General features: G+C 42.6%; 1 protein-coding gene across 5 annotated transcripts in view; it reads left to right on the top strand.

Annotated features, from left to right (window-relative positions):
* The window catches only part of SCAPER (S-phase cyclin A associated protein in the ER), a 523,563-nt gene that overhangs the window by 476,453 nt on the left and 21,967 nt on the right, over positions 1 to 25,143 (top strand). The window lies entirely within an intron of this gene.

The raw sequence follows: 25,143 nt of genomic DNA, 5'->3' as shown, positions 1-25,143 counted from the left end.
TTATTTTAGGCAACTCTCTAATAAGTGTGCTTGCTAGGTTTATTAGCCTGCAGTAAACTAGACCAGGGCGGAAGAAGGAAGGAGATAGCTGTAGTGCTAGAGCCAAATACAAGGTGAGAACCTACACACTAAGAGCTGCAACTGCCTATCTGATAAGGAGAAAGAGGACAGAAAACAAGACAAGCACAAGACCTCAGAAATTGTAGCCATCTGGGACTTCCCCGGCTGTCCAGCGGTTAAGACTCTGCGCTTCCACTGCAGGGGGCGTTGGTTTGATCGCTGGTCAGGGAACTAAGATCCTGCGTGCCGCATGGCACAGCCAAAAAAGAAAAGAAAAAAAAAATTGTAGCTATCTGGTTTCAAAGGGACACTAAGCCCTGTATTTGATTTCCCTGGATGATTGTCGATGCCCCCCGTGCGGACCCTGAGTGAGCATGGAGGCAAAATGTATGTTCTGTGCATTCCCTTTAAGAAGGCTGAGGAATATGAAGTCCATTCTAGAAAGATTTCCATGATTAAAATGTAGAAAATGTGGACCCTTGCCAGAAGAAGCGTCATACGTAGAAAAATTCCCCTTTCGCAGACCTCGTTGCCAGAAGGGCAGATCTTTCTCGCCTCCCGCCACAGGATCACTCACACAGTGCTCTCTCAGGTACTGATGCTTTGTCGTTTCCGCGGACTAAGCGCAGCAGGTTCACGAGTCTCTTACAAGCTACTCAAGGAAGGAAAGTTGAGCGAGATCTCCTGTGTGGTTTTCTTCTCTTCATGTGTATCCATTTGACCTACTAAACTGCATTTCGTTTCCCTCTAAAAGTTTGTTTTTATTTTTCTGATTACAAAAGTGTTTCTTACTCATCATGAAAAAGATAGGCAAGTGTAAAGAAGGAGGAGGAGTCACAGTTATCCCTGATCTCACTGTTGAGATAGTCACGGTTACCATTTTGGCAGGTTCCTTACAGTCTCTTTTCTGTGAATATTTTTGCCAGTTAATATTACTGAGATAAAATTAACATGTAACACTGTCTTATTTTTAAGTGTGTACAGTGTGAAGACTTGATATATTTATATGTTGCAAAATGATTAGCACAGTAAATTTAGTTAGCCATCACCTCACATAGTTAAAATTTTTTTCCTTGTGATGAGAACTTTTAAGATCTGCTCTCAGCAGCTTTCAAATATACAATACAGTATTGTTAACTTCAGTCACCATGCTGTACATTACATCACCAGAACTTACTCACCTTATAACTGGAAGTTTGTACCTTTTGACCACCTTCACTCACTTCACCCACTCCTTAGCCCTCTATGAATATTTTTACATAGCTGAGGTCATATGGTATATACACTCCTATCCTGCTTTGTACACTTAACATTATATCATAATCCTTCTTTGTGAATACAGTTTTTAATGTCTGCGTGGCTTTACCTTGTGTAGACAGCCCATGGTTTACCTCACAATTTCCTGTTAAGTCGTTTACCATTTATCATGACACTATCTACTGCACTTATAAAGAGGTAAGTAATTTGTGTGTGTGATAATATTTTGCTGTGCAGTTCTACAGCAAAAAGTTCAGTTTCTTCAGCACACCCATGTTTAGGGATGGTTGAAGCTCTTTGCTTAAACCAACTCTGTTGTGATGAATTTACTGAACTCAGAACTGTGTAGGATTTCAGAGAGATTTTCTGCTGTTGCCGGACCACAGACTAATCCTCTCCTATAGATAAAACACACACTCTAAGTATCTCTGGGCTCACCAGAGTCAATGAGAAATGGGGTCGGGGGAACTGGTATTTGGAAATGGCATGTTAAAACTGAGGTGGACCTGATGGCAAAGTAAAGACTGGGCATGTTGGGACAGGAAGAAAGCAGATTAAATGGGCAGAGAGAGCAGCAAGCAATCCAAGGAGGAGACAGAGACCCTATGGCTTCTCAGTTGGGGAAGAAGCTGTGGGGTTTAGAGGTAATTGTTGAGAGGAAGAAATTAGAAAAGTAAAAAAGGCCAGACCTCCTTTCTCGACACCTTGCCTCCCAGAAGGATTGAATCCTAACTGGACATCCACTTCTGATTTGGTGGAAGGTAGAAGTCAGTTCAGTCCTCGGGCAATTGCTGAAATGCAACAATCTGTGAAAAGAAAGAATATGACAAAAAGTAGAGAAGAAATCAAAAATTGATAGAAATGATAGTAATTGTCAAACACTGAGACATTGCACCTTATGGAGATGCTTTTCTAAAGCATAACCTCTGGTATTTGTAGAATTCTTTATACTGCTTGCCCCATCTGTGGCCTCTTGGACCTCATTAGCACTTCATTGAGGCTGTAAGGCAGAGGAATTACTCCCGCCTCACAGACAGGTGAAGAATCTGGACTCAGAGAGGTGAAATGAGCCCCTGAAATGACATAAAGAATTGCTAAAATACCAGGACTAGAACGCAGGTCTTGCAAACCCCAGCTCAGTGTTCTTTTCATTTCACATTGCTTAAGAAAATTAGATGTATCACCGGCCCGTTCTACCAGTGATCTCTGAAGTATTTCTTGGGCAGGGGTGGAGGGTTTAGAAGATGATGCCCATTTATCTAGACAGTACACTGAGAAGCTGCCATTCTGCAACTCTGAATGCTTCTGGGACATATCTGTGTGCCTTACGTGGGGAAGACACGTAAAGATCCTGGGAAAGTGTAAATGAGTGTGTTTTATGAGCACAAAGTGGACCATAATCTAACAAATAGAAGGCCTGGGTTCTAACCTCAGCTCTGCCACTAGCAGATCTTAGATAAATAATTTTCCCTCTTGAGGCTTGAGCATTTTTTTTTTTAACATCTTTATTGGGGTATAATTGCTTTACAGTGGTGTGTTAGTTTCTGCTTTATAACAGTGAATCAGTTATACATATACATATGTTCCCATATCTCTTCCCTCTTGAGTCTCCCTCCCTCCCACCCTCCCTATCCCACCCCTCCAGGCGGTCACAAAGCACCGAGCTGATATCCCTGTGCTATTCGGCTGCTTCCTACTAGCTATCTACCTTAACGTTTGGTAGTGTATATATGTCCATGCCTCTCTCTCGCTTTGTCACAGCTCACCCTTCCCCTTCCCCATATCCTCAAGTCCGTTCTCCGGTGGGTCTGTGTCTTTATTCCTGTCTTACCCCTAGGTTCTTCATGACATTTTTTTTTTTCTTAAATTCCATATATATGTGTTAGCATATGGTATTTGTCTTTCTCTTTCTGACTTCACTCTGTATGGCAGACTCTAGGTCTATCCACCTCGTTACAAATAGCTCAATTTCGTTTCTTTTTATGGCTGAGTAATATTCCATTGTATATATGTGCCACATCTTCTTTATCCATTCATCCGATGATGGGCACTTAGGTTGTTTCCATCTCCGGGCTATTGTAAATAGAGCTGCAATGAACATTTTGGTACATGACTCTTTTTTGACCATACAAAGAGGTATTGGGTTGGCCAAAAAGTTCCTTCGGTTTTAAGGTAAAACTAAGACACATTTTTCATTTTCACCAGGAACTTTATGGAACAATGTATTCACTGTTTTGTTCCACTACCTTCTGCCATTTTTCAGGCAGCTTCATAATTCCATCTTCCCAAAACTTTTAATCTTTTTGAGCAAAGAACTGTTCAAGGTGCTTTATACAGTCTTCCAGGAAATTGAAATTTTTTCCATTAAGAGAATTTTGTAAAGACCGAAATAAATGGAAATCCGAAGGTGCAATGTCTGGTGAATAAGGTGGATGAATCAGAATTTCACAGCCAAGCTGTAACAGTTTTTGCCTGGTCATCAAAGAAACATGCAGTCTTGCGTTATCCTGATAGAAGATTATGCGTTTTCTGTAGACTAATTCCGGATGCTTTTCGTCAAGTACTGCTTTCAGTTGGTCTAATTGGGAGCAGTACTTGTTGGAATTAATCGTTCAGTGTTCCAGAAGGAGCTCATAATAGAGGACTCCCTTCCAATCCCACCATATACACAACATCACCTTCTTTGGATGAAGACCAGCCTTCGGTGTGGTTGGTGGTGGTTCATTTCACTTGCCCCATGATCTCTTCCGTTCCACATTATTGTACAGTGTCAACTTTTCATCACCCATCACAATTTGTTTTAAAAATGGAATGTTTTCGTTATGTTTAAGTAGAGAATCACATGTGGAAATATGGTCAAGAAGGGTTTTTTCCCATAACTTATGTGGAACCCAAACATCAAAGCAATGAACATAACCAAGCTGGTGCAAATGATTTTCAACATTTGATTTGGATATTTTGAGTATGTTGGCTATCTCCTGTGTGGTTGATTGTTCTCAGTTAATGTCTCGATTTGATCGCTATCAACTTCGACTGGTCTACCCGACTGTGGAGCATCGTCCAGCGAGAAATCTCCAGCACGAAACTTCACAGACCACTTTTGACACGTTTGATCAGTCACAGCACATTCTCCATACACTGCACAAATATTTTTTGTGTGTTTCAGTTGCATTTTTACCTTTCTTGAAATAATAAAACATAATATGCCGAAAATGTTGCTTTTTTCCTTCCATCTTCAATATTAAAATGGCTACACAAAAATCCACCAATGTTGATAATTATTTTAAAATGCACTCTGATATGACAGCTGTCACAGTACAATCTAACAAAATTGTTTCGAATAAAGTTAAAGACAACTAAGCACTACTAGAGCCATCTTATGGCAAAAAACAAACAAACCTTTTTGGCCAACCCAATAGCTTGGTTCTGGAAATGGATAGTGGTGATGGTTGCACAATACTGTGACTGTACTTAATGCCGTTGAGAATGGTAGGCTTAAAAATGGTTAAAATGGTAAGTTATATGTTATCCATATTTTACCACCAAAAAAATGTTGTGGTTTTTTTGTTGTTTGTTTGTTTGTTTTATAAATTTATTCATTTATTTATTTTTGGCCGTGTTGGGTCTTTGTTGCGGTGTGTGGGCTTCTCATTGCGGTGGCTTCTCTTGTTGTGGAGCACGGGCTCTAGGCGCATGGGCTTCAGTAGTTGCAGCACACGGGCCCAGTAGTTGTGGCTCACGGGCTTAGTTGCTCCATGGCATGTGGGATCTTCCCGGACCAGGGCTCGAACCCATGTCCCCTGCATTGGCAGGTGGATTCCCAACCACTGCGCCACCAGGGAAGCCCTTTTTTTTTTTTTTGAATGATGATCTAGGATGACCTAGGATTGTCCTAGACCATCTCTCCTTTGAGCTCCGTGAGTCTGTGATATTTTAATGGCTGAGATTAGAACCACAGACCAGCATTCTGATTTTATGGAGACATATTGTGGTTTTTTAGATCCTCCTTGCCCTACTCCAGATTCTTTCAGTACCAGATAGCGTCATGAGCTGCTTGCCCACTCCATGGCAGCTCATCCTTAAAAGCTGAATATACCTTGGTTCTCCTATCTTAATACAGGGGGTCCACTGGCAGACACTCACAAGCAGAGACTTAAAGGTGAGATGTTAGTGTCCTTGCTGTGTGATGCCGTCTCTAGCCACAGTAGTTTCACCTGCACCAAACAGCCATGCTCACCATCCATGGCTGGACTCCATGCCCATCAGGCTGCATGGCAAGGGAAGGGTAGGGGAAATAGCCTCAAGCTTACTTAATGAAACTGCTCATATCCCAGTAGAACTGGGGAGTTTTCTATAACTAAAAAGTTGATTGTTTATTTTCATTCTAAATCCCCTTTCTGCTCCCTCCAAAACCCAGTAATTTGCCAAGTGAGCATTTGCTGAGGGATATGGAAGTGCAGTTTTAAGCTCTCATTCCAGTTTCAATCACAGTTTCATGGAGCCTTCATCCTGGAAGGGCCCTGAGATACCTAGTCCGGCTCCCTCATACTGTAGATGGAGAAACTGAGGCTCAGAGAAGGAAAAGGAATTGCCAAGCAAGAACTGGCAGAGCCCAACCTCCTGATTGGCAGTCCAGTTAGTGCCTTTTCCACCTCACTTCTGTTCTTGTGAAAGTGAATTTATTTAACCTCATGCCACTTACTTTAAATCAGAGAAACTTCAGAGGAGAAATTATGATGCTCAATTCATTTCATCTTTCCGTATCATTAAGCAGAAGTCATGTTAATTTTCAGTGCCTGTTTGTCCGCAGAGGATCCTTTATTTCCAGCTTGTGTCTTTATAAGACAGGAGATCCTGAACTCCTGCTGCAGCCTAAGGCTCTTTTATTAGGAAACTGCTTTGCATAAAGGATTGGCACTTTTTATTTGCCACCATTTAGTCTATTAACTGGAAGGACTGAGCCCCATGATACTAAAGATGACTTTAGAAGAGAAACCTGGATAATAAAAGTAATGCCCCATCCTCGATAGAACCAATCATCCGTTTCCTATAGGGCTGCAGTTTCTAATTAAAATGTTCTTTTTAATCAAAAGCTTCCTTGTCTTTTATGGTACTTTCATGACTCTACGTTCCTTCCCATTTAATTATTATAATGAACATAATTAGTATGGGCTGTCAGACCTTCACTTTATTTACATTTTATATTGGATAATTAAATGTGGTCTGATAATTAAATTAACTTGAATGACAGATGATTTGACTGCCTACATATTACTGTATTGGGAATAAGCACCTTTGCATATTCATTGTAGTTAGTGACTGACTTTTTCATTTGGAAAGACCCCATAGATTCCAGCGATCAGAGCCAGAGTCTCCTGTGATAGCTGAAAGTAGGAAGGATCCCGTTGGCCCACCCTCCCCCCATCAGCTTCTCTGTAGAGAGTCATGCAGATCATGTAATCATCTGCTCGGCACTGCACCAAAGGTTCCCTAATGTGTCTGGGGGAGATCAGAACCTGCGAGTAAGCTGGACACTGAAGCTCTTGAAACTAGATTCTGCCTGAGCTGTGTGACATGCGTTTTCCAAGTCTTTTGTAGTTTGATGGCTTAATAAGACAATCCAAATGTTAATTGACTAAATGGTCCTAAAATGTATCCGTTGTACTCACCTCAGATGTTTCCCTGAAAACAAAAACAGGGCAGTTTCCCAGTTGTATACCATCTACAAGCGAGGGACACAGAGTTGTGTTTTAAGAGTGGTGGTTTTCCAGAGCTCCGTTGTAGCCTTTAGAACTTTCAGAGGTGGCCTAATTCCTGCTCACACATTCTTACTTTACTCTTTGTTTTTCTCGAAGGCAGATGGTCCTAGGTCACATGCATTTGGTAAACTCCCCCAGCCCCATCCAAGTCCAAGAATGGACTCTGCTGTGGTGGGCTCAAAGTAGAAACTCCAGCATTCAAGGCCTTTCTGTTCTCCCAGTGTTGGCAGCTTATTCTCTAGCTGTCACACAAACGTCACCTTTCTGTACTTTCTTTGTGCGACAGATACAGTTCCTTTCACAAAATAAAAATGTATCATGTCTAAGGCAGAGCCGAAGAACCTCAACAATATAACCATTTTGGAGTTACTCTCAATATTACAGCACCAAAGAAAAATATGGGGCTTTTCCCAAAAGTAGAATAATAAATTTCCTAATTAAAAATAACTTCTGGGGCTTCCCTGGTGGCGCAGTGGTTGAGAGTCCGCCTGCCAATGCAGGGGACGCGGGTTCGTGCCCCGGTCCGAGAGGATCCCACGTGCCGCGGAGTGGCTAGGCCCGTGAGCCATGGCTGCTGAGCCTGCGCGTCCGGAACCTGTGCTCCGCAACAGGAGAGGCCACAACAGTGAGGGGCCCGCGTACCGCAAAAATAATAATAACTTCTGCCTAAAGATTTTTTTTTTAATTTTTTTTTTTTTTTTAAACATCTTTATTGGGGTATAATTGCTTTACAATGGTGTGTTAGTTTCTGATTTACAACAAAGTGAATCAGCTATACATATACATATGTTCCCATATGTCTTCCCTCTTGCGTCTCCCTCCCTCCCACTCTCCCCATCCCACCCTTCCAGGCTGTCACAAAGCACCGAGCTAATATCCCTGTGCCTTGCGGCTGCTTCCCCCCAGCTATCTACCTTACTACGTTTGTTAGTGTGTATATGTCCATGACTCTCTCTCGCCCTGTCAAAACTCACCCTTCCCCCTCCCCATATCCTTAAGTCCGTTCTCCAGTAGGTCTGCGTCTTTATTCCTATCTTACCCCTAGGTTCTTCATGACATTTTTTTCCCTTAAATTCCATATATATGTGTTAGCATACGGTATTTGTCTTTTTCTTTCTGACTTACTTCACTCTGTATGACAGATTCTAGGTCTATCCATCTCATTACAAATAGCTCAATTTCATTTCTTTTTAAGGCTGAGTAATATTCCATTGTGTATATGTGCCACATCTTCTTTATCCATTCATCCGATGATGGGCGCTTAGGTTGTTTCCATGTCCTGGCTATTGTAAATAGAGCTGCAATGAACATTTTGGTACATGACTCTCTTTGAATTTTGGTTTTCTCAGGGTATATGCCAAGTAGTGGGATTGCTGGGTCATATGGTAATTCTATTTGTAGTTTTTTAAGGAACCTCCATACTGTTCTCCACAGTGGCTGAACCAATTCACATTCCCACCAGCAGTGCAAGAGTGTCCCCTTTTCTCCACACCCTCTCCAGCATTTATTGTTTCTTGATTTTTTGATGATGGCCATTCTGACTGGTGTGAGATGATATCTCATTGTAGTTTTGATTTGCATTTCTCTAATGATTAATGATGTTGAGCATTCTTTCATGTGTTTGTTGGCATTCTGTATATCTTCTTTGGAGAAATGTCTATTTAGGTCTTCTGCCCATTTTTGGATGGGGTTGTTTGTATTTTTGTTATTGAGCTGCATGAGCTGCTTGTAAATTTTGGAGATTAATCCTTTGTCAGTTGCTTCATTTGCAAATGTTTTCTCCCATTCTGAGGGTTGTCTTTTGGTCTTGGTTATGGTTTCCTTTGCTGTGCAAAAGCTTTGAAGTTTCATTAGGTCCCATTTGTTTATTTTTGTTTTTATTTCCATTACTCTAGGAGGTGGGTCAGAAAGGATCTTGCTGTGATTTATGTCATAGAGTGTTCTTCCTATGTTTTCCTCTAAGAGTTTGATAGTTTCTGGCCTTACATTTAGGTCTTTAATCCATTTTGAGCTTATTTTTGTGTATGGTGTTAGGGAGTGATCTAATCTCATACTTTTACATGTACCTGTCCAGTTTTCCCAGCACCATTTATTGAAGAGGCTGTCCTTTCTCCACTGTACATTCCTGCCTCCTTTATCAAAGATAAGGTGTCCATATGTGCGTGGGTTTATCTCTGGGCTTTCTATCCTGTTCCACTGATCTATCTTTCTGTTTTTGTGCCAGTACCATACTGTCTTGATTACTGTTGCTTTGTAATATAGTCTGAAGTCAGGGAGCCTTATTCCTCCAGCTCCTTTTTTCGTTCTCAAGATTGCTTTGGCTATTCGGGGTCTTTTGTGTTTCCATACAAATTGCGAAATTTTTTGTTCTAGTTCTGTGAAAAATGCCAGTGGTAGTTTGATAGGGATTGCATTGAATCTGTAGATTGCTTTGGGTAGTAGAGTCATTTTCACAATGTTGATTCTTCCCATCCAAGAACATGGTATATCTCTCCATCTATTTGTATCATCTTTAATTTCTTTCATCAGTGTCTTATAATTTTCTGCATACAGGTCTTTCGTATCCTTAGGTAGGTTTATTCCTAGATATTTTATTCTTTTTGTTGCAATGGTAAATGGGAGTGTTTTCTTGATTTCACTTTCAGATTTTTCATCATTAGTATATAGGAATGCCAGAGATTTCTGTGCATTAATTTTGTATCCTGCTACTTTACCAAATTCATTGATTAGCTCTAGTAGTTTTCTGGTAGCATCTTTAGGATTCTCTATGTATAGTATCATGTCATCTGCAAACAGTGACAGCTTTACTTCTTCTTTTCCGATTTGGATTCCTTTTATTTCCTTTTCTTCTCTGATTGCTGTGGCTAAAACTTCCAAAACTATGTTGAATAAGAGTGGTGAGAGTGGGCAACCTTGTCTTGTTCCTGATTTTAGTGGAAATGCTTTCAGTTTTTCACCATTGAGGATGATGTTTGCTGTGGGCTTGTCATATATGGCTTTTATTATGTTTAGGAAAGTTCCCTCTATGCCTACTTTCTGGAGGGTTTTTATCATAAATGGGTGTTGAATTTTGTCGAAAGCTTTCTCTGCATCTATTGAGATGATCATATGGTTTTTCTCCTTCAATTTGTTAATATAGTTTATCACATTGATAGATTTGCGTATATTGAAGAATCCTTGCATTCCTGGAATAAACCCCACTTGATCATGGTGTATGATCCTTTTAATGTGCTGTTGGATTCTGTTTGCTAGTATTTTGTTGAGGATTTTTGCATCTATGTTCATCAGTGATATTGGCCTGTAGTTTTCTTTCTTTGTGACATCCTTGTCTGGTTTTGGTATCAAGGTGATGGTGGCTTCGTAGAAGGAATTTGGGAGTGTTCCTCCCTCTGCTATATTTTGGAAGAGTTTGAGAAGGATAGGTGTTAGCTCTTCTCTAAACGTTTGATAGAATTCACCTGTGAAGCCATCTGGTCCTGGGCTTTTGTTTGTTGGAAGGTTTTTAATCACAGTTTCAATTTCAGTGCTTGTGATTGGTCTGTTCATATTTTCTATTTCTTCCTGATTCAGTCTTGGCAGGTTGTGCATTTCTAAGAATTTGTCCATTTCTTCCAGATTGTCCATTTTATTGGCATAGAGTTGCTTGTAGTAATCTCTCATGATTTTTTTTATTTCTGCAGTGTCAGTTGTTACTTCTCCTTTTTCATTTCTAATTCTATTGATTTGAGTCTTCTCCCTTTTTTTCTTGATGAGTCTGGCTAGTGGTTTATCTATTTTGTTTATCTTCTCAAAGAACCAGCTTTTAGTTTTATTGATCTTTGCTATTGTTTCCTTCATTTCTTTTTCATTTATTTCTGATCTGATTTTTATGATTTCTTTCCTTCTGCTAGCTTTGGGGTTTTTTTGTTCTTCTTTCTCTAATTGCTTGAGGTGCAAGGTTAGGTTGTTTATTCGAGATGTTTCCTGCTTCTTAAGGTGGGCTTGTATTGCTATAAACTTCCCCCTTAGAACTGCTTTTGCTGCATCCCATAGGTTTTGGGTCGTTGTGTCTCCATTGTCATTTGTTTCTAGGTATTTTTTTATTTCCTCTTTGATTTCTTCAGTGATCACTTCATTATTAAGTAGTGTATTGTTTAGCCTCCATGTGTTTGTATTTTTTACAGATCTTTTCCTGTAATTGATATCTAGTCTCATGGCGTTGTGGTCAGAAAAGATACTTGATACAATTTCAGTTTTCTTAAATTTACCAAGGCTTGATTTGTGACCCAAGATATGATCTATCCTGGAGAATGTTCCATGAGCACTTGAGAAAAATGTGTATTCTGTTGTTTTTGGATGGAGTGTCCTATAAATATCAATTAAGTCCATCTTGTTTAATGTATCATTTAAAGCTTGTGTTTCCTTATTTATTTTCATTTTGGATGATCTGTCCATGGGTGAAAGTGGGGTGTTAAAGTCCCCTACTATGAATGTGTTACTGTTGATCTCCCCTTTTATGGTTGTTAGTATTTGCCTTATGTATTGAGGTGCTCCTATGTTGGGTGCATAAATATTTACAATTGTTATATCTTCTTCTTGGATCGATCCCTTGATCATTATGTAGTGTCCTTCTTTGTCCCTTTTAATAGTCCTTATTTTAAAGTCTATTTTGTCTGATATGAGAATTGCTACTCCAGCTTTCTTTTGGTTTCCATTTGCATGGAATATCTTTTTCCATCCCCTTACTTTCAGTCTGTATGTGTCTCTAGTTCTGAAGTGGGTCTCTTGTAGACAGCATATATAAGGGTCTTGTTTTTGTATCCATTCAGCCAATCTGTGTCTTTTGGTGGGAGCATTTAGTCCATTTACATTTAAGGTAATTATTGATATGTATGTTCCTATTTCCATTTTATATATTGTTTTGGGTTCGCTACTATAGGTCATTTCCTTCTCTTGTGTTTCGTGTCTAGAGAAGTTCCTTTAGCATTTGTTGTAAAGCTGGTTTGGTGGTGCTGAACTCTCTCAGCTTTTGCTTGTCTGTAAAGGTTTTAATTTCTCCATCAAATGTGAATGAGATCCTTGCTGGGTAGAGTAGTCTTGGTTGCAGGCTATTCTCCTTCATCACTTTCAGTATGTCCTGCCACTCCCTTCTGGCTTGTAGGGTTTCTGCTGAGAGATCCGCTGTTAACCTTATGGGGATTCCCTTGTGTGTTATTTGTTGTTTTTCCCTTGCTGCTTTTAATATGCTTTCTTTGTATTTAATTTTTGACAGTTTGATTAATATGTGTCTTGGCGTGTTTCTCCTTGTATTTATCCTGTATGGGACCCTCTGTGCTTCCTGGACTTGATTAACTATTTCCTTTCCCATATTAGGGAAGTTTTCAACTATAATCTCTTCAAATATTTTCTCAGTCCCTTTCTTTCTTTCTTCTTCTTCTGGAACCCCTATAATTCGAATGTTAGTGCGTTTCATGTTGTCCCAGAGGTCTCTGAGACTGTCCTCAGTTCTTTTCATTCTTTTTTCTTTATTCTGCTCTGCAGTAGTTATTTCCACTACTTTATCTTCCAGGTCACTTATCCGTTCTTCTGCCTCAGTTATTCTGCTATTGATCCTATCTAGAGTGATTTTAATTTCATTTATTGCATTGTTCATCGTTGCTTGTTTCATCTTTAGTTCTTGTAGGTCCTTGTTAACTGTTTCTTGCATTCTGTCCATTCTACTTCCAAGATTTCGGATCATCCTTACTATCATTATTCTGAATTCTTTTTCAGGTAGATTGCCTATTTCCTCTTCATTTGTTAGGTCTGGTGGGTTTTTATCTTGCTCCTTCATCTGCTGTGTGTTTTTCTGTCTTCTCATTTTGCTTATCTTACTGTGTTTGGGGTCTCCTTTTTGCAGGCTGCACTTTCGTAGTTCCCGTTGTTTTTGATGTCTGTCTCCAGTGGCTAAGGTTGTTTCAGTGGGTTGTGTAGGCTTCCTGGTGGAGGGGACTAGTGCCTGTGTTGTGCTGGATGAGGCTGGATCTTGTCTCTCTAGTGGGCAGGTTCACGTCTGGTGGTGTGTTTTGGGGTGTCTGTGGCCTTATTATGATTTTAGGCAGCCTCTCTGCTAATGGGTGGGGTTGTGTTCCTGTTTTGCTAGTTGTTTGGCATAGGTTGTCCAGCACTGTGGCTTGCTGGTCGTTGAGTGAAGCTGGGTGCTGGTGTTAAGATGGAGGTCTCTGGGAGATTTCCGCTGTTTAATATTATGTGGAGCTGGGAGGTCTCTTGTTGACCAGTGACCTGAAGTTGGCTCTCCTACCTCAGAGGCAGAGCCCTGACTCCTGGCTGGAGCACCAAGAGCCTTTCATCCACACGGCTCAGAATAAAAGGGAGAAAAAGTAGAGAGAATTAGTAGAAGTATGAGGAAAGAAAGAAGGAAAGGAGGAAAGGAAGGAAGGAAGAAAGAAGCAAAGAAGGAAAGAAAGGAGGGAGGGAGGGAGGGAGGGAGGAAGGAAGGAAGGAGGGAAAGAAGGAAAAAAAGACAGAAAGAAAGATGATACAGTAAAAATAAAATAAAGTATAATATAGTTATTGAATTAAAAAATATTTAGAAAAAAAAAAAAGGGACGGATAGAACCTTAGGACAAATGTTGGAAGCAAAGCTATACAGAGAAAATCTTACACAGAAGCATACACATACACCTTCACAAAAAGAGGTAAAGGGGGAAAAATCATAAATCCTGCTCCCTGAGACCACCTCCTCAATTTGGGGTGATTCGTTGTCTAAAGGAGGGAGGGAAGGAAGGAAAGAAAGAAAGAACGAAGGTAAAGTATAATAAAGTTATTACAATTAAACTTAATTATTAAGAAAAAGAATTTTTAAAAAAAAGTCATGGACGGATAGAGCCCTAGGACAAATGGTGGAAGCTAGAGTATACAGACTAGATGTCACACAGGAGCATACACGTACACCTTCACAAAAAGAGGAAAAGGGAAAAAAAATCATAGATTTCGCTCCTAAATTCCACCTCTTCAATTTGGGATCATTCCTTGTCTATTCAGGTATTCCACAGATGCAGGGTATATCAAGTTGATTGTGGAGCTTTAATCCGCTGCTTCTGTGGCTGCTGGGAGAGATTTCCCTTTCTCTTCTTTGTTCTCACAGCTCACAGGAGCTCAGCTTTGGATTTGGCCCTGCCTCTGCGTGTAGGTCGCTGGAGGGCGTCTGTTTTTTCGCTCAGACAGGACGGGGTTAAAGGAGCCGCTGATTCGGGGCCTCCGGCTCACTCAGGCCGGGGGTTGGGGGATGGGGGAAGGAGGGGCACTACGTGCGGGGCCGGCCTGCGGCGGCAGAGGCAGCGTGACGTTGCGGCAGAGGCCGGCGTGACGTTGCACCAGCCTGAGGCCCGCCGTGCGCTCTCCCGGGGAAGTTGTCCCTGGATCCCGGGAACCTGGCAGTGGCGGGCTGCACAGGCTCCGCGGAAGAGGGGTGTGGAGAGTGACCTGTGCTCGCACACAGGCCCCTTGGTGGCGGCAGCAGCAGACTTAGCGTCTCCCGCCCGTCTCTGGGGTCCGCGGTTTTAGCCGCGGCTCGCGCCCGTCTCTGGGGTTTGCGCTTTCAGCCGCGGCTCGCGCCCGTCTCTGGAGTTCCTTTAAGCAGCGCTCTTAAAGCCCTCTCCTCGCGCACCAGGAGACAAAGAGGGAAGAAAAAGTCTCTTGCCTCTTCGGCCGGTGCAGGCTTTTCCCCGAACTCCCTCCCGGCTAGTCGTGGTGCACTAACCCCTTCAGGCTATGTTCAAGCCGCCAACCCCAGTCCTCTCCCTGAGCTCCGTCCAAAACCAAAACCCGAGCCTCAGCTCGCAGCCCCGCCCGTCCCGGTGGGTGAGCAGCAAGCCTCTCGGGTTGGTGAGTGCTGGTCGGCACCGATCGTCTGTGCAGGAATCTCCCCGCTTTGCCCTCCGCACCCGTCGCTGTGCACTACTCCGCGGTCCCGAAACTCCCCCCTCTGCCTCCCGCAGTCTCCGCCCGCGGAGGGGCTTCCTAGTGTGTGGAAACTTTTCCTCCTTCACAGCTCCCTCCCACTGGTGCAGGTGCCGTCCTTATTCTTTTGTCTCTGTTTTTTCTTTTGCCCTACCCAGTTACGTGGGGAGTTTCTTGCCTTTTGGGAGGTCTGAGGTCTTCTGCCAGCCTTCAGTAGGAGTTCTGTAGGAGTTGTTCCACGTGTGGATGTATTTCTGGTGTATCCGTGGGGAGGAAGGCGATCTCCGCGTCTTACTCTTCCGCCATCTTCAAGGTCCCCCCTTTAATTATTGATTTATTTCTTTTTGGCTGCATTGGGTCTTCATTGCTGCATGCGGGCTTTCTCTAGTTGCGGCGAGGAGGGGCTACTCTTCGTTGCGGTGCATGGGCTTCTCATTGCGGTGGCTTCTCTTGTTACAGAGCATGGGCTCTAAGCACACGGGCTTCAGCAGTTGTGGCACGTGGGCTCAGTAGTTGTGGCTTGTGGGCTCTAGAGCACAGGCTTGGTAGTTGTGGCTCATAGGCTTAGCTGCTCCGCAGCATGTGGGATCTTCCCGGACCAGGGATCGAACCTGTGTCCCCTGCATTGGCAGGTGGATTCTTAACCACTGCGCCACCAGAGAAGTCCCTGGCCTAAAGATTTATTCTAAGACTTCTAGTGAGTGACCTGGCTGATATTAGAATGGAGAAATTTGCCAGTTAGCAATTTTGGCTGCTTGTATTAAAAGTCACCAATGTCACAGAATCCAAATAAAAGATGCCTTTTACTTCCCTCATCTCTTTGGTATCCTCATCTCTCTTTTCCAACACAAGGGTAGTTTGAAGTACCATGAGCTCGTACCAAGTACCTTTTAACTCCAAAAACCACCTGAGAAGTTATAAGGAACTCCCTCCTTGACCCGGTGGCTGCATTGCCAGGGAATCAGCTGGAGTAAATGGCAACCTCCGCAAGGGAGCCTCCACTGAGCTCTCAGATGGAAGCCTTCACCACCCAAGACTAACACTGGCCAGGTATACTTGTAGCACTTAACTGAGAAAGGAACATTCTTCTCCCCCTTTGTACAGGATTGTGTCCTAATTCGTGGCTCACTATAATCCCATGGGTCCCCCTGCTTGTGGTTGATACAGCGATAGTTAAGGTGGCACCTGAATGGATTCCCGTCTTGAGTCAGTCAGCAGTTGAGGTTTTGAACTTGATCTCTGATAGTACTAAAAGTCAGATGTCACACCTCCATGACGTAGAGCATAGGCTCTGAAGTCAGCTGGCTTTGAAATCCGTGTTCTGTTTTTTCCTAGCACTGTGACCTTGGTTTGGTCAAGTTACTGAGCTGTGAGCTTCGGTTTCCTCATCTGTGAAATGGAGGACATAATACCACTACTTCTCACATTGTTGTGTGAACTAAGTGAGACAATAAAGGCCCTGACTCATAGTGAATGCTCAAGAAAGGCAGCTGTTGCTATCCCTGATGGCCCTGTTACCATCATCTTTATGGCACTAAACAATACACCTGATTCAGCAGTAGGCTGAATTCATAATTCTGGCATAGTGATCGGAAAAAAACACAATTGTACAGGTAAACTATCCTTCCTTCACCAGTCTTCTCAGTTTCTCATTTTGGGGGAACTCAGATTCAGAACACTCCAGTAAAATAACTGTCAGGAAATCGAACATTGAAACTTTGAAATTGAAAGCTAACCATAGTTTCATCTCCACTCTCCTATAAAAAGTTGGGAACCCACTAAGCGCCTTCAGCAGTGGAAGTGAGACCAAGAGCATGAGTAGGGTCATTGTGAGGGCTTAGTTTAGCCGCAAGATGCCATGAAGTTAATCATCTCCTTCTGAGCTCCATCCCAAGACTGAACAGAGCAGCAGGAGATGCACAAGGGGAAGCCGAGCAATAAGCTGTCAGCACCCTGTTCCCCAGGTGCCCAAACCCTGATCCTGTGAACAAGGTCCAGAGCTGAACCCTACTGCCAGGTCAGGTGTGTGCACAATCCTGTCATCCTTTGCTCACTTGGAAATCTTCTAATGGGGTGGAAAATGAGGCCGGAAGGAATATTTTGTCAAAGTTTAACTCATGACCAGTGGTGAATCTAATTTTTTCTGGTCCTGCCTTGGTGTTTGGTCACAGAGGGACCTTTTTAATAAATCACTGAGATAGACTATAAAGACTTAATCTGTAATCACAGAGAAAACACCTCTCCTGAGATAGGAGATCCTCATCAGTCACAAAAAGCCCAGCACCAAGGAACAAATACTAGTGCAGCAGTCAGGACAGCTGGGTCCTTTCATAGCTGTACAGCTGTGTGACGCTGGGCAAGTCACTGCCCTTCTCTGGGCTTTACCCAGAGTTAGGCTGGGTACTCCCAAGGGCCCTTCCAGCTCTGATGGAGGACAAATATATAATTCTAAGGTGAAGTGGGAAGTCATGTCCAGACCAACATAAGTACTTGAATTTAATAATCTTCATTTCTAATTGCAGTAATCACAAGTACTCCACTATAGCCATGCTGGTCTCCTTGCTCTTCTACAAACACACCTCTCATGTCAAACCTTTGTTCTTGCTGTTTTCTACCCAGGAATCTTTTCCCTCAGAAATCAGCATGGTTTGGGAGGTGGGGGTGTTTCAAAGGTTTTTTTCTCAGATGTCATGTTATCATGACCACAGTATCTAAAATAGTGTATCAGACCCATGGTTACTGTTTCCCCTTTACCTTGCTCTATTTTTATTCATATACTTATTACCCGCCCTTGACACTTACTTATTTTGCCTGTCTCCCCGCTCCCACCCCATCCTGCTAGAATGTTAGTATCTTGAGAACAGCGCCTTTGTCTGCAGTGCCTACAGCAGTGCCTGGCACAGAGTAATTACTTAATATTTGTTGAATGAATTATTGGATGTTGAGATAATACATCTCTTCTTAGGCATAATACTGCAGGAAAGGATAAAATGGCCCCAGATTTTGAAGGATACAGCACTTCTGTTTTAGTGACCAAACCTCCTGAACTGACTTTCAGCTAAAAATTTAAGAGCCATTTCTTTGGCACTATAAGTTATCTTTGAATTTATTCTAAAAGAAACTTCTTAGTTTTGCTTTTGCTGGAGCCAGTAGTTCTGAGATCCAAATGAAACCACTGTGCTTAAGGTTTGGCAAATCCTGCATTTGAGAAAACAGCGGTGTGTGAGAGAAAGCTTTGGAGGCAGACTTAGGTTCACGTCCTAGCCCCTCCTCTCACTTGAGTGATGAACTTGGGCAGGTTACCCTGAGTGTCGCTTTCCCCAGCTGTAACATAGAGCCAAGAAGTCCTAACTCACAGGATTGTTGGGAAGGTTAAATGTCATCCTTATTACGTAAGCCCCAAGTTTGACTCTCAGCTGTGAGAGTGGATGTCTTTGGGGTATTGGCTTATCAAGTTGGTGGCATTGTCACAGCAAATCTACACTGACTTGTTATGATTTGGTTAAAAAAAAAAAAAAGGCTTTTTGGCAGGTATGCCTCACTCTGAAAGCACACACTGGGAAAATCTACACTTAAAGACCCCCAAATCACCATATCATTCATTTAATAGCAAGTTTCCTGGGGGGATTTTTAAATATTTTTCTTAAATCTCTTCATGTGTATGTAATTCCTTTGGCATTATGCACCTTTGGTCTGCCGTCAGATAATGCACACCTCGTCAGAGACCCTAGTGTGCAGGAGTTCTGTCATGGTAGCCATGGGCTGGTCTCTGCTTTAAGGAGTTGGTAGTATGTTTCTATAGCATGATGAGAGGAATGTGGGCTCTGGAGCCAGGTGACCTATGGTCACAACTATACCACTTACTAGCTCTGTGATCCTGGTCAAACCCCTTACATTCCTGGTGCCAGTTTCCTCACCTATAAAGTGGGGATAACATTGATAACACCTCATAGGGTTGTTGTGTAGATTAAATTTCATCATGGGCGTAGTGCTAGCACATTCCCTGGCTGGGAGCAAGTGTTGACTATGATGTTATTGAAATTATCGTTGTCAGCCTCCACATTCCCTGCTCCTAATGGGAAAATCCCTGGAGTATCCACTCAGTCAGCTCTGACACTTGATATCACCTTAGCTAGGGCATCTCTGCCGTCAAAGCGTGTATCCTCGTCTGTTGAGAAACTGAAGAGAACTCTGTGTGTCTCCATGGACCCAAAAGATGTAGAAGCACCAGTCGGTCCCCCTGTAGGGGTCTCTGGGCTGCCACTCACCATGCCGCTCCAGCACAGCTGCAAAGAGAGGTTGGGAGGGTCAGTCTGCTCTGGCCAGCTGCCAGCTCCCCTTCCCAAGGGGCATGTGTAGTTCATCTGGATGTACCTGACAGGTGATAAACATATGCTTGTCTGGAATGCAATGAAGGAGAATCTTTACTCACCATTTTGGGCTGCAGAAATAGGAGGAAGGGAGACCTCACACCCGAATAATTCTCTTCTATATGGGCAACTGCTAAACTGAAAACACACCACAGAGGTAACTCAGAGGTACACTGAGATTGTGTTAGGAAAAGAAACTGGAAAATGCCTCACATGAATCAACGTGAACATTTAATGGGCCTTAATTGGAACCTTATCCTACTGTACTTAGAGCAGAGAGATGAAAGTAAAAGAAATCTGAGAGACCATTTATTTCACTTGAGAAAGCAGTAAACTGAAACTACAAAAAGATTTGACTACTATTATATTTTTATGATTAAATAAAATTGTCATAGACTGGTGCTAGTGAGTCCATAAATGCTCCATGGAATGCATCCATGCTCTCTGGCTGCTGTTAGGATGTGACCAGAAAATCTATCAGGCTATGCTCTGCATTTATTAACCCTGCTGTTGTTCTTACACCACCCAAAGGCTCCATGGTGAGGAAGGTTTGACCCAAGTTCTCCTCACAGGAAAGTTCCAGAGCCCACTTGGAATATTTGTATTTTAGGGCATTATTAAATACTGTCCATCTACCTACCCACCTCCCAACCCCCACACACACATGTCCTGTTAGTCTGTAATGGACATAATCTTGCCAGTATTCGTGTGTTTGTGTGTGTGTGATTATAAGTTCTCTTTTCTTAAAGAAGCTGGATTAGAAAATCAGAATAGTTGAGAATGTGGAGATAGCATATTTTATGTGAAGACTTTTCATTCATTCCTAAGAAAAATATATTCTAAACTATTTTTTTACCATACTTAAATGTAATATCTGTGCAGGTATAGTCAGCAAAAGGTGCTTATGTGTGTGAATGCTCATAGCACAGGATTATATTATTTCTGCAAGTTCACAGACCTTCAGAGATCATCTAGTCCAACTCCCCTCATTGCCAGACAAGAGAAGGACTTGCTCAAGTCCCTGGAGCCAGGCCTCCTGGCACATTATCTAGGACTTTTTGTGACCAACCTTCTCTCTTCTCCCCTCCCCCCACCTTGTGGTAGATGGGACACAGATAATGCAAATAAAAAATCCAAAATAAAGTAGTCCCTCAAATGTATGACGGTACAGTGAGTCTGTATCATTTCCAAGGTTTGTGCTCTTTAGACGAGGTTCTTTCTCAAACATAAATTAAAACAGAAAAAGCACGTATGGGTATAGTCCCTGACAAATTATAGAATCTCTGACTTTTAGGGTTAGCCAAGTTTTTAAGAGAATCTAGCCTACACTTCTTGTGCCACAAGATGTGTTTGAAGGGAATTTAGAACATGCTTCATTTAAAAGGTAACTCTTCTCACAAAATAGACAACATGAAGGAAGTAAAAAGAAGCTCTAACATGGAACAGAAGGCTAGAGGTGACTTATTCTTGGGGAAATGCTACGTATCATGAGCTTTCTGTCCATATGAGCATTCATCACTCATTCCTTCTCTCATTTATCAGCTTTTGCTAAATGCCCACCCCATCTCAAACCAAGTGCTGGGAGATAAAGAAATGAATACAACCCAGATCTTGTCCTTGTGGAACCCACAGCCTAGGAGCAGTGCTGTCAGTGCTGAGACTCATTCCTTCCTTCCACGGACGTTTAACGAGTGCCTGCAATGGTCCAGGCACTGTTCTAGACACCCAGGAGACAGAGAAAAACAAAACAGACTAAGTCCCTGCTCTCAAGTTGCTGACATTCTAAGAGAAAAGGGAGAGACAGACAGTAAACAAACCTGGATCGGTGCTAGAGCTTCCTCTTAGAAGTATTTCACAGTGGAGCTGGTGCTTGAGCTGATATCTGACAGTGGAATAAATACTTACCAGGTAGCAAGGTAAGAAAGACATTCTAGGCACAGGAAAGACCATGAGCAAAGATACTGAGATGTAAAATAGCCTGGGAAGGTTTAGAGAACTGCAAACTGTCCATTCTGGCTGGAGCTTAGGAGGTAGTGGAAGGAATAAGAGCTAAGAGTGAAGAAGCAGGCCAGGCCCAGGTCACGAAGAGACCTACGTGTGGGGCTGAGAATTGGGGATTTATCCTCTAGGAGATGATGAGGAGAGCAGCAGGATGATATGTTCAGCCTGCGTCTGAAAGTCACTCCAGTATGTGGAGGTCATCAGGACTTCCACACTGGAGCCCCAGGACTGGGACCTGATGCCCCTGGTTCTGAAGCATCATTCTCGCCTGCAGGAGCAGAGTGGCGTTTGAGGGGGAGGCCTGCCCAGAAGCCTCCTTTGCACCCCTCTGCTGGTGGTACTCAGCACATAGCCTGTCACCCATAGGAAGCAGGGAATACAGCTCAGGGGCCTGCTCACCCAGTTTCCCTGGAGGGACACTGCAGGACAGCCACTCACCCTTTACTACATGAAGAAAGCCCTCGTTTCTGTAGGATCACCTGGTTTCCAAAGCCTCTGAGAGGCCAAGCCCCCAACTACTGGCTTTAGCCTCTCCTCGTGCCCCTGGCTGCTTTCCTCCCTCCTTCCCTTCTTCCCCCTCTTTCCTTCCTCCTTGACCCTCTGCTGGCACTAGACAGCAGTGAATTCCTGGGACCACCAGCAAGAAGGCTAGTGCTTAAAGGGCCTGCCTCCCACACAGTCTGCTAAGGTCTCTGCATTTAATCTCAGCCTAGAAATCTATCTTATGGCAGAAGCAAGCTTGGGAAGAGAGAAGTTTGTTTGCAGTGCTAGCCAAGGGAATCTTTGTGTTTCTCTGCTCTGAATTTGATTTGATTATGTATGTGGACAGACTCTTAAAACTTTTCTCATGTGGTATTTAAATAAAGCCACTTCAACACCCTCCCTACTCTACCCCCAGGGCATGAGATTAGAGAAACAAGGTGTGTGTGTGTGTTTGGGGCATGCCATTTCTTTATATGATTCACAGAGGTCACTGGCTTCAAGGCCCCTCCTGTCATATTGTTCCTCTCCTGGGCCTGGGCTTCAGGTGTGATGAGACTTGTCAAAAGCAATGTGGATAGAGAGGCTTGTGCACTGGCCTGGCCACTGCGGCTGCTACCTCTTCACTTCAGCATTGTAGCAGGACCAGTTTTGCGGGAAGGAATGCAACAACTACTTTGTTTCTGCTCTGCTAGAAAAATATTCTTTGTTCCAATGATTTACAGACTCTTTTGGCTGTCTCTTATAATGAATTTAGATGTCTAGACACCTATTTTTGCCCCTTTGTTGAGGACACCTTGTCTCTGACAAGAAATGGAAAAAAGCAAAACAGGAATTCCTCAGCATAAAGAATTTGCCTTGGTGAGATTTAACTATTTGTATACATTTCTGTCTGACCCGTATTCCACTCACCCTACCACCCTGGCCGACGGAGGTGGTTTGGCCTTAGGCTTGACTGATCAGCTCACAAATCTTGCTGAAAGACGCTACCCCTGCCCCACCTAGCCCTACTCTCCGCACCTTTGTGCCAAGAGGCTGTTGGAGTGGACAGGGTGCTGGCTGAGGTACTCAGTCAGCTGTTCTTGTAGGTCCAAAGACAGTGTCTCTGAGGACCTTGAAGGATCTGGGAAGAGGAGGCCCAGGGCTCTGGTGCAGAAGGTATAGGCCCCTAGAGTCAGGTTTGGAAACCAAAGCTCAGTCCTCATTCATTCATTCCCCAGATGGTTATTGAGCACCTATAATTTGTCAGGCACTGTGCTAGGCACTATGCCAGATGCTGGGGACACAGCAGTGAATAAAATGGGCATAACCCCTGTTCCCATGGAGCTTATAGTCTTAAGAGTGTTGAAAACTGGAGATTCACATCTGCCTGTCTGTCTTTGCCTAAACAACTGCTCGTGCATCTGGAGCCAGGCAGGCCATATGTGTGTTTCTGTCTTCTGAGGAAAAAAAAAAAAAAACATAAAAATAAAACAAAATGGAAGACTTTCTCCTAAATAAGAGGGAAACTCAGGATCATTCTTAGATCTTAGCAAAATCAGCAGGATTCACAGAGTATAAGTAGGTAAGACAGAACATGACCATTTTCTGTTTTGTTTCCTTGAGTTAGGTGAGTTCTAGAGAGAGAGAGATTTTACTGTAGTACACCATGGCTGTGTCTAAGATGCTTGGAGGGATGGATGGATGGATGGATGGATGGATGGATAGATGGATCTGGAGAAGGGCAAGAAACTGTCACAGAACCTTTTTCTAGTTTATTTCTATTATTTAGTGTCATGGTTTTGGTATGGTCAGGGAATGAGCTGCTCCCATATAAGTGAATTTTGCAGAAGACCAAACCTACCTTTAAAACATGATGTTTATTTAACATTAACTCCATTCTCTAGTAGGTCTGTGTCAATGGACTTGAGGATTCGTGGAGGAGGAAGGGTAGGCTGGGATAAAGTGAGAGAGTGACATGGATATATATACACCACCAAACTAGTAAAATAGACAGCTAGTGGGAAGCAGGCGCATAACACAGGGAGATCAGCTCGGTGCTTTGTGACCACCTAGAAGGGTGGGATAGGGAGGGTGGGAGGGAGGGAGACGCAAGAGGGAAGAGATATGGGGACATATGTATAACTGATTCACTTTGTTATAAAGCAGAAACTAACACACCATTGTAAAGCAATTATACTCCAATAAAGATGTTAAAAAAAGAACAAACATTAACTACTTGTGTTCATTTTTTTAAATATTACAGTCTCCTGTCTTCTAAAACTTAAATTATACTTAATATATATTTTTTGATGCCTTAAGAAATGAATACCTACTATAATATCAGGTACAGGAGAATTATCATGTATGTGAAGCAAATTTTTATTTTTACTTCTTTTTTTAACATCTTTATTGGAGTATAATTGCTTTACAATGGTGTGTTAGTTTCTGCTTTACAACAAAATGAATCGGTTATATATATATATACATATGTCCCCATATCTCTTCCCTCTTGCCTCGCCCTCCCTCCCACCCTCCCTATCCCACCCCTCCAGGCGGTCACAAAGCACCAAGCTGATATCCCTGTGCTATGCAGCTGCTTCCCACTAGCTATCTACCTTACGTTTGGTAGTGTATATATGTCCATGCCTCTCTCGCGCGTTCTCACAGCTTACCCTTCCCCCTCACCATATCCTCAAGTCCATTCTCTAGTACGACTGTCTTTATTCCTGTCTTACCCCTATGTTCTTCATGACATTTTGTTTTCTTAAATTCCATATATATGTGTTAGCACATGGTATTTGTCTCTCTCTTTCTGACTTACTTCACTCTGTATGACAGACTCTAGGTCTATCCACCTCATTACAAATAGCTCAATTTCGTTTCTTTCTATGGTTGAGTAATATTCCATTGTATATATGTGCCACATCTTCTTTATCCATTCATCTGATGATGGACACTTCGGTTGTTTCCATCAACGGGCTATTGTAAATACAGCTGCAATGAACATTTTGATACATGACTCTTTGAATTATGGTTTTCTCAGGGTATATGCCCAGTAGTGGCATTACTGGGTCATATGGTAGTTCTATTTGTAGTTTTTCAAGGAACCTCCATACTGTTCTCCACAGTGGCTGTATCAATTTACATTCCCATCAACAGTGCAAGAGGGTTCCCTTTTCTCCACACCCTCTCCAGCATTTATTGTTTCTAGATTTTTTGATGATGGCCATTCTGACTGGTGTGAGATGATATCTCATTGTAGTTTTGATTTGCATTTCTCTCATGATTAGTGA

This window comes from Phocoena sinus, chromosome 2 (genome assembly GCF_008692025.1).
Source record: "Phocoena sinus isolate mPhoSin1 chromosome 2, mPhoSin1.pri, whole genome shotgun sequence".
NCBI lineage: Eukaryota > Metazoa > Chordata > Mammalia > Artiodactyla > Phocoenidae > Phocoena > Phocoena sinus.
This window is presented reverse-complemented; position numbering and strand designations above follow the sequence as displayed.